General features: G+C 37.0%; 1 protein-coding gene across 1 annotated transcript in view; it reads left to right on the forward strand.

The window, feature by feature from the left end:
* The window catches only part of LOC106092319 (G protein alpha i subunit), a 42,821-nt gene that overhangs the window by 23,934 nt on the left and 5,484 nt on the right, over positions 1–13,403 (forward strand). The window lies entirely within an intron of this gene.

Genomic DNA, 13,403 nt, shown 5'->3' on the forward strand with positions numbered 1-13,403 from the left:
AGTATACCCCCATCCTATGGTGAGGGTATACAAAAAACTGTTCTACAACAATTGTTTAAAGTTTTTTTTTTTGTAAGAAAAGTTTTTGCGTTCTATTCCAATTCTGGTAAAACACTGCTCATAAAAACCGGATTAATGCTCTCGTCAACTGATGATTGAGTCATTTAAACATGTTCAATGATCAGTGTAAACGTAGTTTAACATTTCGTTAAAAGCGTAAATGAGTATAAATGTTATGCAAAGCATCAATGAGACTAGTCCTCAAGGAAAGTGAAACTTACACAAGAATTCACTTAGCCTCTCCCTTAGAGCTGGCAAACTATCGATAATCGCAACATTCGATATTTTCGATGGTTTTACTAATAAATATCGATAGTATCGATTCTATCGTTAATTTCCCATTACCTACAAATAGAACTTTTATGGGTTTCAACCCTTTATCGGCGGAACGGTCTATATGGCAGCTATATCTAAATATAGTCTGATTTGAACCATATTTAGGTCCTATGTTAGGAAGCGTAAAACTATTCAATGTTTCAAATTTTGTCGAAATCGGTTAAAAAACAAATCTTTTATGGGCTCTTTGTCTGGAGGTCGGTCTATATGACAGCTATACCTAAATATAGTCCGATTTGATCCATATTTAGGTAAGATGTCAGGAGGCTTAAAATAACTCTCTCGAAATCGGGTAATAAATAAAGCTTTTACGGTCTTCAAACCCTTTATCGGCAGATCGGTCTATATGACAGCTATATCTAAATATAGTCCGATCTATACCATATTTAGGTCAGATGTCGGGAAGATTAAAATAACCTACTGTTTCAAATTTCAGCGTGTAATAAATAAAGCTTTTATGGGCCTTAGACCCTTTATCGGCAGATCGGTATATATGGTAGCTGTATATATTGGGTTGCCCAAAAAGTAATTGTCGGTAATATAGTAGTAATATAGTCGGCGTTGACAAATTTTTTCAACGGCTTGTGACTCTGTAATTGCATTCTTTCTTCTGTCAGTTATCAGCTGTTACTTTTAGCTTGCTTTAGAAAAAAAGTGCGCGAAATTTTGTTTACATTTGTTTGTTTGGCGTCAATTTTAATATGGGTACCACATGTATTGAAAGAAATTCATTTAACAAACCGAATCAACGCTTGTGATATACACCTTAAACGCAATGAATTCGATCCGTTTTTAAAACGAATCATAACTGGAGATGACAAATGGATTGTTTACAACAACGTTAGTCGAAAACGATCATGGTCCAAGCATGGTGAACCAGCTCAAACCACTTCTAAGGCTGATATCCACCAAAAGAAGGTTATGCTATCTGTTTGGTGGGATTGGAAGGGTGTGGTATATTTTGAGCTGCTTCCAAGGAACCAAACGATTAATTCGGATGTTTACTGTCAACAATTGGACAAATTGAATACAGCCATCAAGGAGAAGCGACCAGAATTGGTCAATCGTAAAGGTGTCATATTCCACCAGGACAACGCTAGACCGCACACATCTTTGGTCACTCGCCAAAAACTGAGTGAGCTTGGCTGGGAACTTTTGATGCATCCACCATATAGCTCTGACCATGCACCATCAGACTACCATTTATTTCGATCTTTGCAGAACTCCTTAAATGGTAAAACTTTCGGCAATGATGAGGCTATAAAATCGCACGTGGTTCAGTTTTTTGCAGATAAAGGCCAGAAGTTCTATGAGCGTGGAATACTAAATTTGACAGGAAGATGGCAAAAGGTTATCGAACAAAATGGCAATTATATATTAGATTAAAGTTCATTCTAAGTTTTATTAAAAATGCATTTAATATTTTTTAAAAAATCCGCAATTACTTTTTAGGCAACCCAATAAATATATTTCGATATGGACCATATATGGGTCAGATGTCGGGAGGCCTAAAACTACTCACTGTTTCATTTCAGCGAAATCGGATGAAAAATAAAGCATTTATGGACATTAGACCCTTTATCGGGAGATCGGTCTATATAGCAGCTATATCCAAATATGATCCGATATGGCCCATTCAAGAACAGAAACAGCGTGCATCAAAAATACGTATCTGTGCCAAATTTCAGCTCAATTTTTGGCGGCTGTAGAGTGATTACAACAGACGGACAACCACACAGACATCGTTAAATCGCCTTAGAATTTTACGACGATCCGAAATATGCATACTTTGTAGGGTCGAAAATTGATATTTCGATGTGCTGTAAACGGATTACCTAAATGAATATACCCCCTATCCTACGGTGGTGGGTAAAAAAATAGTATACTCGGAGATCTTTTATCATTCTGCTAGAATAGTTGGAAAGAGAAAAAGAAGAAAGGAAAATTCTGCCGTAAAAAGCTGATATAGTTGACAACTAAGCGATCTTTATTAGAATGTTACTTCTTTGGCGAAACAATTAAAGGTGGTCTCATTTGTACAACAACCACAAATCATATGGTACAATCCGCCATGTTGTCATCAAGCTGATCACGGTTTCGCCAACACACAAAGAAATTTGTGTGCGTGTTTGCATACGTGTGCGTACATTAGCAGAGAATATGCGAGAAAGAAGATAACAAGAAAGAGAATGCAATCAAAAATCTTTCATCTTAATACCGTCAAACCTAACCGGCTGTTAACAGCTGTTCGCGTGAGACCACCTTTTTAAATCCGCCTTGTTTAGGCTCTAGCTGTTGAGGTTTCCCTAGCATCTTTAATTTTTCAGTACATCTCCCTTTCTATAAAAGAGTATATAAAAATGTTTATTTTCGTTTTTACCTAAGATATTTTGTAACATCGACCAAATAATCAGAATTTGTTCATACATGATAAACAATATTTTTTAAAGAAAATCTACGACCATACTTTAAGTATTAATGGGCGCAGTAGCAAAATTTCATTGAATTATTCTAAAACAACATTAAGTTGCTATTGTTTTATGAATGTTTGTCATGATCATGGACACGTCTCCCACCAAGAAAACGCCGCTCCCTGGCTTGAAAATTACGCTAATGATGGAGCAATACGATGACAGCGCCCCATTCATGCATTCGTTCGTTCATTCATGTATTCATTGATGTCACTGTTTTGTTTTTGTTTTTTTTCTTTCTTTTTGTTTTTGGGAACTCGTAATATGTGAACATTTGTTTTTCTTACCGTCTCTGCTTTCATAATGGACAATTGAATTTTATGAAGATTTGAGAGCAGAGGTTTGAAAATTTCCGACAATCAATGGCTAAGAAATTGCAATTCAAAATTGTGTTTGTAGTATAGCTTCTTTACATTTTGTACACCGTGTCAACTTTTTCTTAATGTTAATTATAATGTTAATTCATAAAAAATTAATTATTGGCTTGTTTGTTTTTGATTTTATTTCTCTCTCTCTCTAAATTGGGAGTATTATAATTGCTCTTAATTTCAAAAGAGGGCTTCGAATCGAAATGAATCCAATTAATTCAATACAAGTTGCAACATGCAAAATTTCCATATGAATCTTTTTTTTTTAATAAAAGAAATTGATTGATCATTTCGTTTTTGGGATTAGCTGTTGTTCGCACCAATTTTTTAAAGATATCGTTTATTGTTTAAATTTGTTTCATATTGTAACTAGAAATGAAATAAATATTATGTCATTAGTATTGAATTCAATCAATTGTTTGATTTAACCCATTACAAAAAATATGCATTTAAATTCATAAGTCGCTTCTCTTTTTCCGGCCAAACCGAAAGTAAAAGTATACATGTGATTAAAGCGTATCGTATTCCTGTAATTTTTATACCCGCCATCATACGATGAGGGATACTAATCTAGTCACTCGTTTGTAACACCATTGATCTGGGACTCTATAAAGAATACTAGCCGAACCGGGCCCGCTCCGCCACGCCTTCTTTAACTCTCTAATATCTTTCGCCCTGAATGCGGATATCGAATTCGTGCCATTGTAGCCTATGACGCTGAACGCGTTCGAATCCTGGCGAGAACATCGGACAAAGCAATGTTTATCCCCTTTTAATGTTGGCTACATTTGCGAGGTACTGTACTATGCCATGCATGGAAATTTAAAAAATTTTCCCCAAAAAGGTGTCGCACTGCGGGATGCCGTTCGGACTCGGCTATAAAAAAAGTCCCTTATCATTGAGTTTAAACTTGAATCGGAAAGCACTCATGGATTTGTGAGAATTTGCCACTTCTCGGTTCCTGGTGGTAATGTTCTTCCTTAATGTAATGTTCGCATTAGGGGAGGGATAGCACCTCCGACCTTTCGACTCAAATATGGGAATCAAATTCGTGCTGCACTTCCTAATCCCTTTAATTAAGCCCCATATTGCCATGGTCGGTAAATATGAACCGTTTGGAGAGTGTTTTGGGGCCGGGGCCACCGGCACTTTGCACTGAAAATAGATATCAAATTCGTTATTTATTCCCAACGGAAATGAAGTTCAGCTTAGGGGGTTCTTTAGGGCGTACCCCGAAATTGGGTATCAAATTCGTATTCTACTCTCAAATATCTTTAATTTGAGTCCCATATTGTTATAATGGGTCAAATAACCCATTTGACGTATCTTTAGGAGGAAAAGCGCCACCTAGACTTGGACGCAAATTTTAATGTCATATTCGTAATCTACTCCCTAATACCTATCATTTGAGTCCCATAGCCATGGTCGGCTAATATGTCCATTCAGGGGTATTTGAGGGTGGGCGATCTCCCATTGCTTGGACCTAATGTTTTATGTCATATTTGTAATCTAATGCCTAATACTAAAAAATTATATAGCCTATGTTTCCTTCCAGACTAACCTACACAATATGCGAAAATTTCGAGAAAAACGGTTCTGCCGTTTTTCATTCTATACGGAACAAACAAACCGAGTTCCATATATCCGTGATTGGCTAATGTGTCTATTTTGGGTGTTTTTGTGGGGGTGCGGTGACTCCCTATATGCAAGATTCGTTATCTACTCCCGCATACTTTTCATTTCATACCCATATTGTGCTTATCGGTTCACTTTTGATTTTAGTCCTTCCAGACCAACCTACACAATCTGTGAAAATTTCAAGGTAATCGGTTCAGCCGTTTTTGAGTCTATACGAAGCAAATAAACAAACCGACAAACAAACACAAATTGAATTTTTTACATAAGATATATTCTTGATCGTCTTGATATTTTAAGTCGATCTAGGCATGTCGGTCCGTACGTTTGTCGAAATCACAATAGTTGTCGAACAATTAGAGACATTCGCTTGAAATTTTGCACATATACTTCTTATTGATATAGGTCGTTGGGGATAGCATTGTCCACTTGCAATCGGTTTAAATTTGGAAATAGCTTTCATACAAACCGATCTCCCGATTTGAGATTTTGAGCCACTGAAAGCCGATTAAAGCTAGGCGCTTCGTCCTTTTAGTCTGTCATCCTTTATGCTGAAGACTCTTGAGAGGCTGATCGAAACATATCATAGGGCAAAGGCAAATCCACTGAGATAGCTGGAAGATAAATGTGTAAATTAAATTCGTAGATCTATACCTTTTCAGCAAGAGATACAGTGTCACCTGTCTCCTAGGGAGGAGAGAATGTTCCATTTACAGAAAGCCTAAAATACCTGGGTGTTTTGCTGGAAAGGAAATTGAACTTCAAATCCAACATTTACACCAGCAAGAGAGCCATTGACAAAAGTTGGGGGTTTAAACCGCGCATCATGCTATATGGTGTTGTTGTCTGGTGGACGGCGATTCAAAAGTCCACCTACTGTTCAATAGTCAACCGGATCCAAAGGATGGCTTGTCTATGCATCACAGCCGCACTGAGGACGACACCATCTGATGCACTGAATTTAATGCTACATCTAATGCCTCTGGACATTGTGGCTAGACAAATTGCTGCGACCATTGCCGTGAGGCTAATGGAGCTGTCTCTTTGGTCATGTGGCGGCTACGGACACTGTGTTATCCTTGATACAATATCCGTTCCAGTGTGTGGATTACACCCTACTTGAGCCGCTTTAGATAAAAAAGTACTGTACCACTAATCCTGATGAAAGCGATTGGAACTACGATATCCTTGATAATAGAGGTTACAGAGACTTATACGGATGGTTCCAAACTAGACGACCAGGTGGGCTTTGGGGTGTACTCTAAAGATCTAGAACTGGTCATATCGAAAAGATTACACGACCACTGCAGTCTGTATCAAGCAGAGATGCTTGCAATTATGGAAGTGGTGGAATGGAATGTCATTAACGACGATTGGCATAAATATCTACTCAGACAGCCAGGCAGCCTTTAAATCCCTGGAGAACGTATTTCTGAACACAAAAACCGCCCTCAGCTGTCGCAGATCTCTCAACGAGATGGCTGAACACTTCAAAATTCACCTGTTCTGGGTGCCGGACCATAGAGATTTCCCAGGGAATTGTAAAGTGGATGAGCTTGCGAGACTAGGAACTACCCTACACATTCCAGGGAAACTGTAATTTGTGGGCATGCCTCTAGCGACATGTAAGCTAAGTTTTCAGGACCAGGTCCGAAGGACAACGAATGATAGATGGGGGCTGTGAGCATTCTAAAACTATGCGGCCTAATCTAGACTTGAAGAGGACTACCACTTTGCTGCCACAGGCTAGAACAGACGTCTCAGTCACTGTTCAACGACAGGAACGACTTTTGCAGAAGCTGTGAGGACTTAGAAAAAGATGAGACTATATATGTGTGTGTGTTCCGCACTAGCAGTTAGAAGGAGTTCGACTTAAGGTTCTTATTTCTTTGAGAACCTGTTTGATTTAGCGCATGTGAACATTCAAAATATGTTGGTTTTTTTTAAGCGATCTGGATGGTCCAACGGTAGGAACTAGAAGGCATCTTTCTTCGAATACGCCTGAGTCTTATGGCAGACTGCCACTTAAACCTGACCTAGGCGCTCGAAATTTTGCACATTTACATCTTATTTGTGTAGGTCGGTTGGGATTATAAATAGACCAAATCGGTCCATGTTTTGATAAAGCTGTCATATAAACCGAACTTGGGTCTTGACTTCTTGAGCTTGTAGAGGGCACGATTCTTATCGGAATTGGGTGAAATTTTGCATGAAGTATTTCATTTTGACTTTCAACATTTGTGTCATTTATTGTCTATATCAGTTCATATCCTGATATAGCCGCCATATAAACCGATCTCCCGATTAGATTTCTGGGGCTTCTAGAAGGCGCAATTCTTATCCAATATGGTTGAAATTTTGCATATATTGTTTTGGTATAACTTCCAACAACTGTTCTATGTATGGTCTAAATCGGTATATAATCTGATATAGCTGCCATATAAACCGATCTGGAGGGCGCAATTATTACTCGATTTGTCTGAAATTTTACAGGTGACTTGACTTGCCATGGCAAGTACGGTCCATATTGGTCAATAACTTGATATAACTCATGTTTATTTGAAAAAGTCATTCAAAGAACTTGACAAATGCGATCCATGGTGGAGGGTATATAACATTCGGCCTGGCCGAACCCAGCACACTTTTACTTGTTTTAAATCTATAATTTACAATCATTCTTCTTTGAGTGCTTTTCCGTCTCATGTAACTGCGCTGAGTGACTTCATTTATTACCTAACTTTATGCACCATGTGCATTGCATAGTCCAAAGTAACTTTTTTTGATTTTCCATAAAGATCCAATAATTGAAGATTACTCATACATGTTCATATGATACAAGTTAGAGATCATAGCAAGGGCTTCACATCGATAGGGTTATTAATTTAAGAATTAATAAAAAGACGGAAATAAAATTTTAGAAAAAATTTTGAGCAAATAGAACTTTGTCAAAACTTTTAATAAGATGAAATTATTTTTCTAAATTTCCGGGTCAATATTCTTTTACATTATTTAAACGAAAATAAAATTTTTATCATTATTAAATAAAAAAAAAAACAGAGATCGCAACACACACCTCTCTGGATTTCCTTTTCTATTTGGAAAAAAAATCTCTGAAATTTAATGATCTTCTCCCCAACAGACAAAATAATTTGAAATTGAAAAAAATCCAATTTCAATATTTTCTATAAAGATATAGCCTTGGCGCAGTCTGAATATCTGGTCCAGGGTGGATTTACCAGTTCTAAAACCGCATTGACAGGGCCCAATTATCTCATTGACTTTAGGTTTTAATATTTCACACAGTACGCTCGAGTGCATCTTGTATGCGATGGGGAGGAGACTTATTCCTCTGTAATTGGCACATTCCGTCTTGTCTCCTTTATTGTGTACGGGACATAGTATGCTGAGGTTCCAATCATCGGGTATGCGTTCTTCTAGCCAGATTGCGCATATAAGCCGATGTATACGCCTTATCAGCGTGTCGCGTCCGGTCTTAAATAGTTCAGCGGGTAACCCGTCGGCTCCTGCTGCCTTGTTGTTCTTTAGTCGGGTCACTGCTATCTGGACCTCATTCTGACTAGGAGGTAAACATTCTATACCATGATCATTGATTGGTTCAATGGAAAGATCAAGTGGTGGGAGACACTTCGAAACTTGGTGTCAGAGATTTTAGAATGAGCGCAGAAGATCGAGGCGCTTCTACGTTCGGATAGTGGCACAAATGTTTTGTCATAGCCAATTAAAGTAAGTAAGTATATAGCCTTGGCAGAATTTTAATAAAATAAAATGTTTACAATATGTTTCATCAAATCGATTTGGTTTTTTTTCTAAAATTTGACTAAATAATTTTTTTAATAAATTTTCTTCAAATTTATATTTTCAATCGTTTTCTGTAAAAATATAATTTTTCCTTTACTTTTTTTAAATTTGTTTTTTAAACATATTTTGCAATTTAAATAACATCCACTCCTAATAACCCTTTACAACTGTCGTTATTGATGCCAATCGATTTGGTATATGATTCTATGGTTTTCTAACCCAATTTCGCTCTTCCGTTCTCCCCTCTCTTGTTCCGACATTTTGTATATGAATCAATTGAATGATTTTTTTCTCAAATTGTTGCATTTAATTATTTGTTTGTACATTTTTTGACATGGCATTTCCGTTTTAGACGGCAAGTCGGGGTCCAGTTGGTTCTGTTGTGTGTTCTCTTCAGCCTCGGTTGTGATCCATCCATTTCGCTTTCACTTGATTAATTTTGCAACAACAATGTTTTGTGTATGTGTATCGAAGCTTAGATGCCGCCAATGAGACACTATGACAACGACTGAGTCGAAAAGTCTGTTGTGTCATTTTCACACTTTTGTAGGAGTGTTGTTGTAGTGGTTCTGTTCTCCAATGAGAACTTGAAGAAGTGGGGAAAGGGTCAAGTGGCTTTTGTTTTGACAATTATTATTGAAATTTATGTCTGATCCCATGTGATGGAGCATTCTTAATTGAGTCAAAAAGGGCTAGGCTTTTGTGTGTGCGTTATGTTTTTTTTTTGTTGGTTTTCTCTGCTGGACTTCTCCTTAGCAAATAGCTCTTTGGATGATTCTTTCTATATACTCGTATAACACCATTGATCTTTTTGACTTTTGTGAAAGAAAAAATGCCATATTGATTGGTTTATAATAGAATTAACCTCTTGAAATGTTGGCTTAAATGTCATTGTAGTACTTTAACAAAATGTTATGCACTCTTGCGTTGTGCTCCTCTCGTGTGTTGTATACATGTATGAGTCATAGAGAAAACATTTCTGTACGTTGTAAAGGCATACTGATTTTTGGAAGAGAATTGAGAACTAAGAAATTGAAAAATGTAATTATTAAAGAGAGTTTCCGGATTCGAAGCTGTATAGATCGAAATTTTTTTAATAAACACTAATATGAGGCAAAGGTTACCTTGTCTGCCTATGATGTAGAACATCAAGGGTTTCTAATCTTGGCACGAACTGAAAAAGCATTTTTCTTTGGAAGTATTATTAAATAGAAGCACCCTTGCAGCTGAGTTGGTGGGGAGATCAGATTACCAGTACGGGATTCATCCCCACCAAAGGATTTGGTCTGTCACTACTGTGATATCGCAATGGACAAAAATGGTGTGGGTTATATTTCATACTGCCCCTACAACCATACCTTAACGTAAACAACTACAATAGCGATATAAAGTCGGCAAAAAGGGCTTTTTGGGCTAATTATGGGCTGGATACAAGCCCTCTAGGTTCCGTAGACTGCTCTTCAGGAATACGACTAAACTTTGCAGCAACCTTCCTTAGTAAATAAAAATTTTGCCCATGAACATTCCACTAAGGAACAGGGGCAAACTTCTCACACGTCAATGAGAGCAGTCCGATTCAAGTTTAAGCTCAATGATAAGGGGCCTCCTTTTTATAGCCGAGTCCGAACGGCGTGCCGCAGTGCGACATCTCTTTGGAGAGAAGTTTTACATGGCATAATTTTTGTTGTGTGTGGTACACTGAGTTGGCAGCCCTTGCCGATGTAGGAATTCATCGGGTCAATCCGGTACATACAACCGGCTGCCATGGGATCGACATGTCATATTTCCTCACAAATGTTGCCCGCATTAGGAGGGGAAAACCACCGCTGAAATTTTTTTTTTTTATGGTCTCGCCAGGATTCGAACCCTGGCGTTCAGTGTCATAGGCGGACATGCTAACCTCTGCGCTACAGTGACCTTCCTTAGTAGAGTGGGTCAATTTTGACAACAAAATCTTGATCTACGAACTTTTCACAAGTTTTGTCCATGAAAGCATAGATCTCAAATCATGGGTCCATTTAAAAAATAAATTTTTTCAGAAAATAGAAGTTTGAAAAATTTTTGATAAAAATAAAACTTGGGCAAAATTTTCCATTCAAATAAAATTTTGGCATAATTTTGCATAAATAAAATAATTGGGCAAAATATTAAAATATAAACTTTTGAGAATTCGGGGTTTCCTATAAGGAATGGACAACTTTTTTAAAAAAGGGGTTAAGTTCAGCCGGGCCGAACTTTGGATACCCATCACCTCGGGTATATATGTAAACTATCTTTTGTCATAATCCGAAAAATGCATGCCTTATGCCCACTAGCAGCTATATCGAAATATGTTCCAATGTGGACCAAATACTTATAAGTACAACTTATTGTTCAATTGTGTATAAAAAAATATTGGTATTTTAAGTACCTATATCTGAAAATAAACCGATCTGAACCATATACGACACGGATGTCGAAAAGCCCAACATAAGTCACTGTGTCAAGTTTCAGTGAAATCGGATTTTAAATGCGCCTTTTATGAGGGCAAGACTTTAAATCGAGTTACAGTTCTAAAGGGTGATTTTTTTGAGGTTAGGATTTTCATGCATTAGTATTTGACAGATCACGTGGGATTTCAGACATGGTGTCAAAGAGAAAGATGCTCAGTATGCTTTGACATTTCATCATGAATAGACTTACTAACGAGCAACGCTTGCAAATCATTGAATTTTATTACCAAAATCAGTGTTCGGTTCGAAATGTGTTCATTCACCGTAACGTTGCGTCCAACAGCATCTTTGAAAAAATACGGTCCAATGATTCCACCAGCGTACAAACCACACCAAACAGTGCATTTTTCGGGATGCATGGGCAGTTCTTGAACGGCTTCTGGTTGCTCTTCACTCCAAATGCGGCAATTTTGCTTATTTACGTAGCCATTCAACCAGAAATGAGCCTCATCGCTGAACAAAATTTGTCAAAATTTGAACACATTTCGAACCGAACACTGATTTTGGTAATAAAATTCAATGATTTGCAAGCGTTGCTCGTTAGTAAGTCTATTCATGATGAAATGTCAAAGCATACTGAGCATCTTTCTCTTTGACACCATGTCTGAAATCCCACGTGATCTGTCAAATACTAATGCATGAAAATCCTAACCTCAAAAAAATCACCCTTTATATGGCAGCTATATCCGAATATGGACCGATTTGGGCCGGATTTGCAGACAAATTTCGAAGGGCCTAACACAATTCACTGTCCCAAATTTCGGCGAAATCGGACAATTAAAGCGCTTTTTATGGTCCCAAGACCTTAAATCGAGAAATGGGACTACATGACGACTATATCCAAATCTGAACCGATCTGGGCCAAATTGTAGAAAGTTGTTGAAGAGCCTAACGCAACACACTGCCCCAAATTTCAGCGCCATCGGACAATAAATGTGCCTTTTATGGGCCCAAGACCTTAAATCGAGAGATCGGTCTATATGGCAGCTATATCCAAATCTGGACCAAATTGCAGAAAGTTGTTGAAGAGCCTTACACAACTCACTGTCCCAAATTTCGGCGACATCGGACAATACATGTGCCGTTTATGGGCCCAAGACCTTAAATCGAGAGATCGGTCTATATGGCAGCTATATTTAAATCTGGCCCAAATTGCTATATCAAGATATATTCGGATATACCCCATCTTCGAACTTAACCTGCTTATGGACAAAAAAAAAAGAAACTGGGCAAAGTTTCAGCTGAATATCTCTATTTTTAAAGACTGTAGCGTGATTTCAACAGACTAGATCGTCGGAAATTGATATTTCGAAACGAAATGACAAAATGAATATACCCCCATCCTTCGGTGGTGGGTATAAAAATTCAGTTTCATTGTAGCTCTTTGATGAAGATGATTCCATCAAAACACTTAAGAAACCGATTATTGCTCTTTTCTTGGTGTCTGGAAGAATACAATGTTTTAATTTTTCAAGACTTTCTAAATAATTCCGCAAATTTTGCACTTACCTTCCAACGACCGACTTGATGTAAAATTACAACTTCATTTGTCGAGTGCTCTGTACCTGAACCCTAGCTGCTGCCTTGAATCTTCATTAAAAGTAAATAAAAATTAAACAAAGCCTGTCTATTAGCTGTACTCTTCCTAATGCATGTATTTTTGTGTAATGACAGACATTCTTTTTGTGACAAATTACACTTCTTCCGTACTACACATGATTTTGTGCATCTTTTGAAAGTTGTATTGATAGCTTCGAACGCTAAGACAACGGCGAGAGCCATTGCCGTGCATTAGGAAGAGTACAGCTAATAGACAGGGTTATCGAGTGTGGTTAATGTGGTAATGATATTATAGATGCGTTTTCGCTATTAATACGATTCAAATACAACATACCAACGGACGGCCCTTGAAGCCATTACTCGTCTCGAAAGAGAAACAAACAAAAATTGTAAAATTTAATGGTCTGGCCCTAACAGGCAAAAAACTTGAAAAATTAAATAAATATATAGAATTAAATAAATATATAGAATTAAATAAATATATAGAATTAAATAAATATATAGAATTAAATAAATATATAGAAATAAAATTTTGAAATTTAATTTAAAATTTTCTATAGAAATAAAATTTTTAAAAAATTTTCTGTAAAAATAAAATTTTTAAAAAATTTCTATAGAAAAAAAAATTTTAAAATTTTCTATAGAAAAAAAATTTTAAAATT

Source organism: Stomoxys calcitrans, chromosome 1 (assembly GCF_963082655.1).
Source record: "Stomoxys calcitrans chromosome 1, idStoCalc2.1, whole genome shotgun sequence".
NCBI classification, from domain to species: domain Eukaryota; kingdom Metazoa; phylum Arthropoda; class Insecta; order Diptera; family Muscidae; genus Stomoxys; species Stomoxys calcitrans.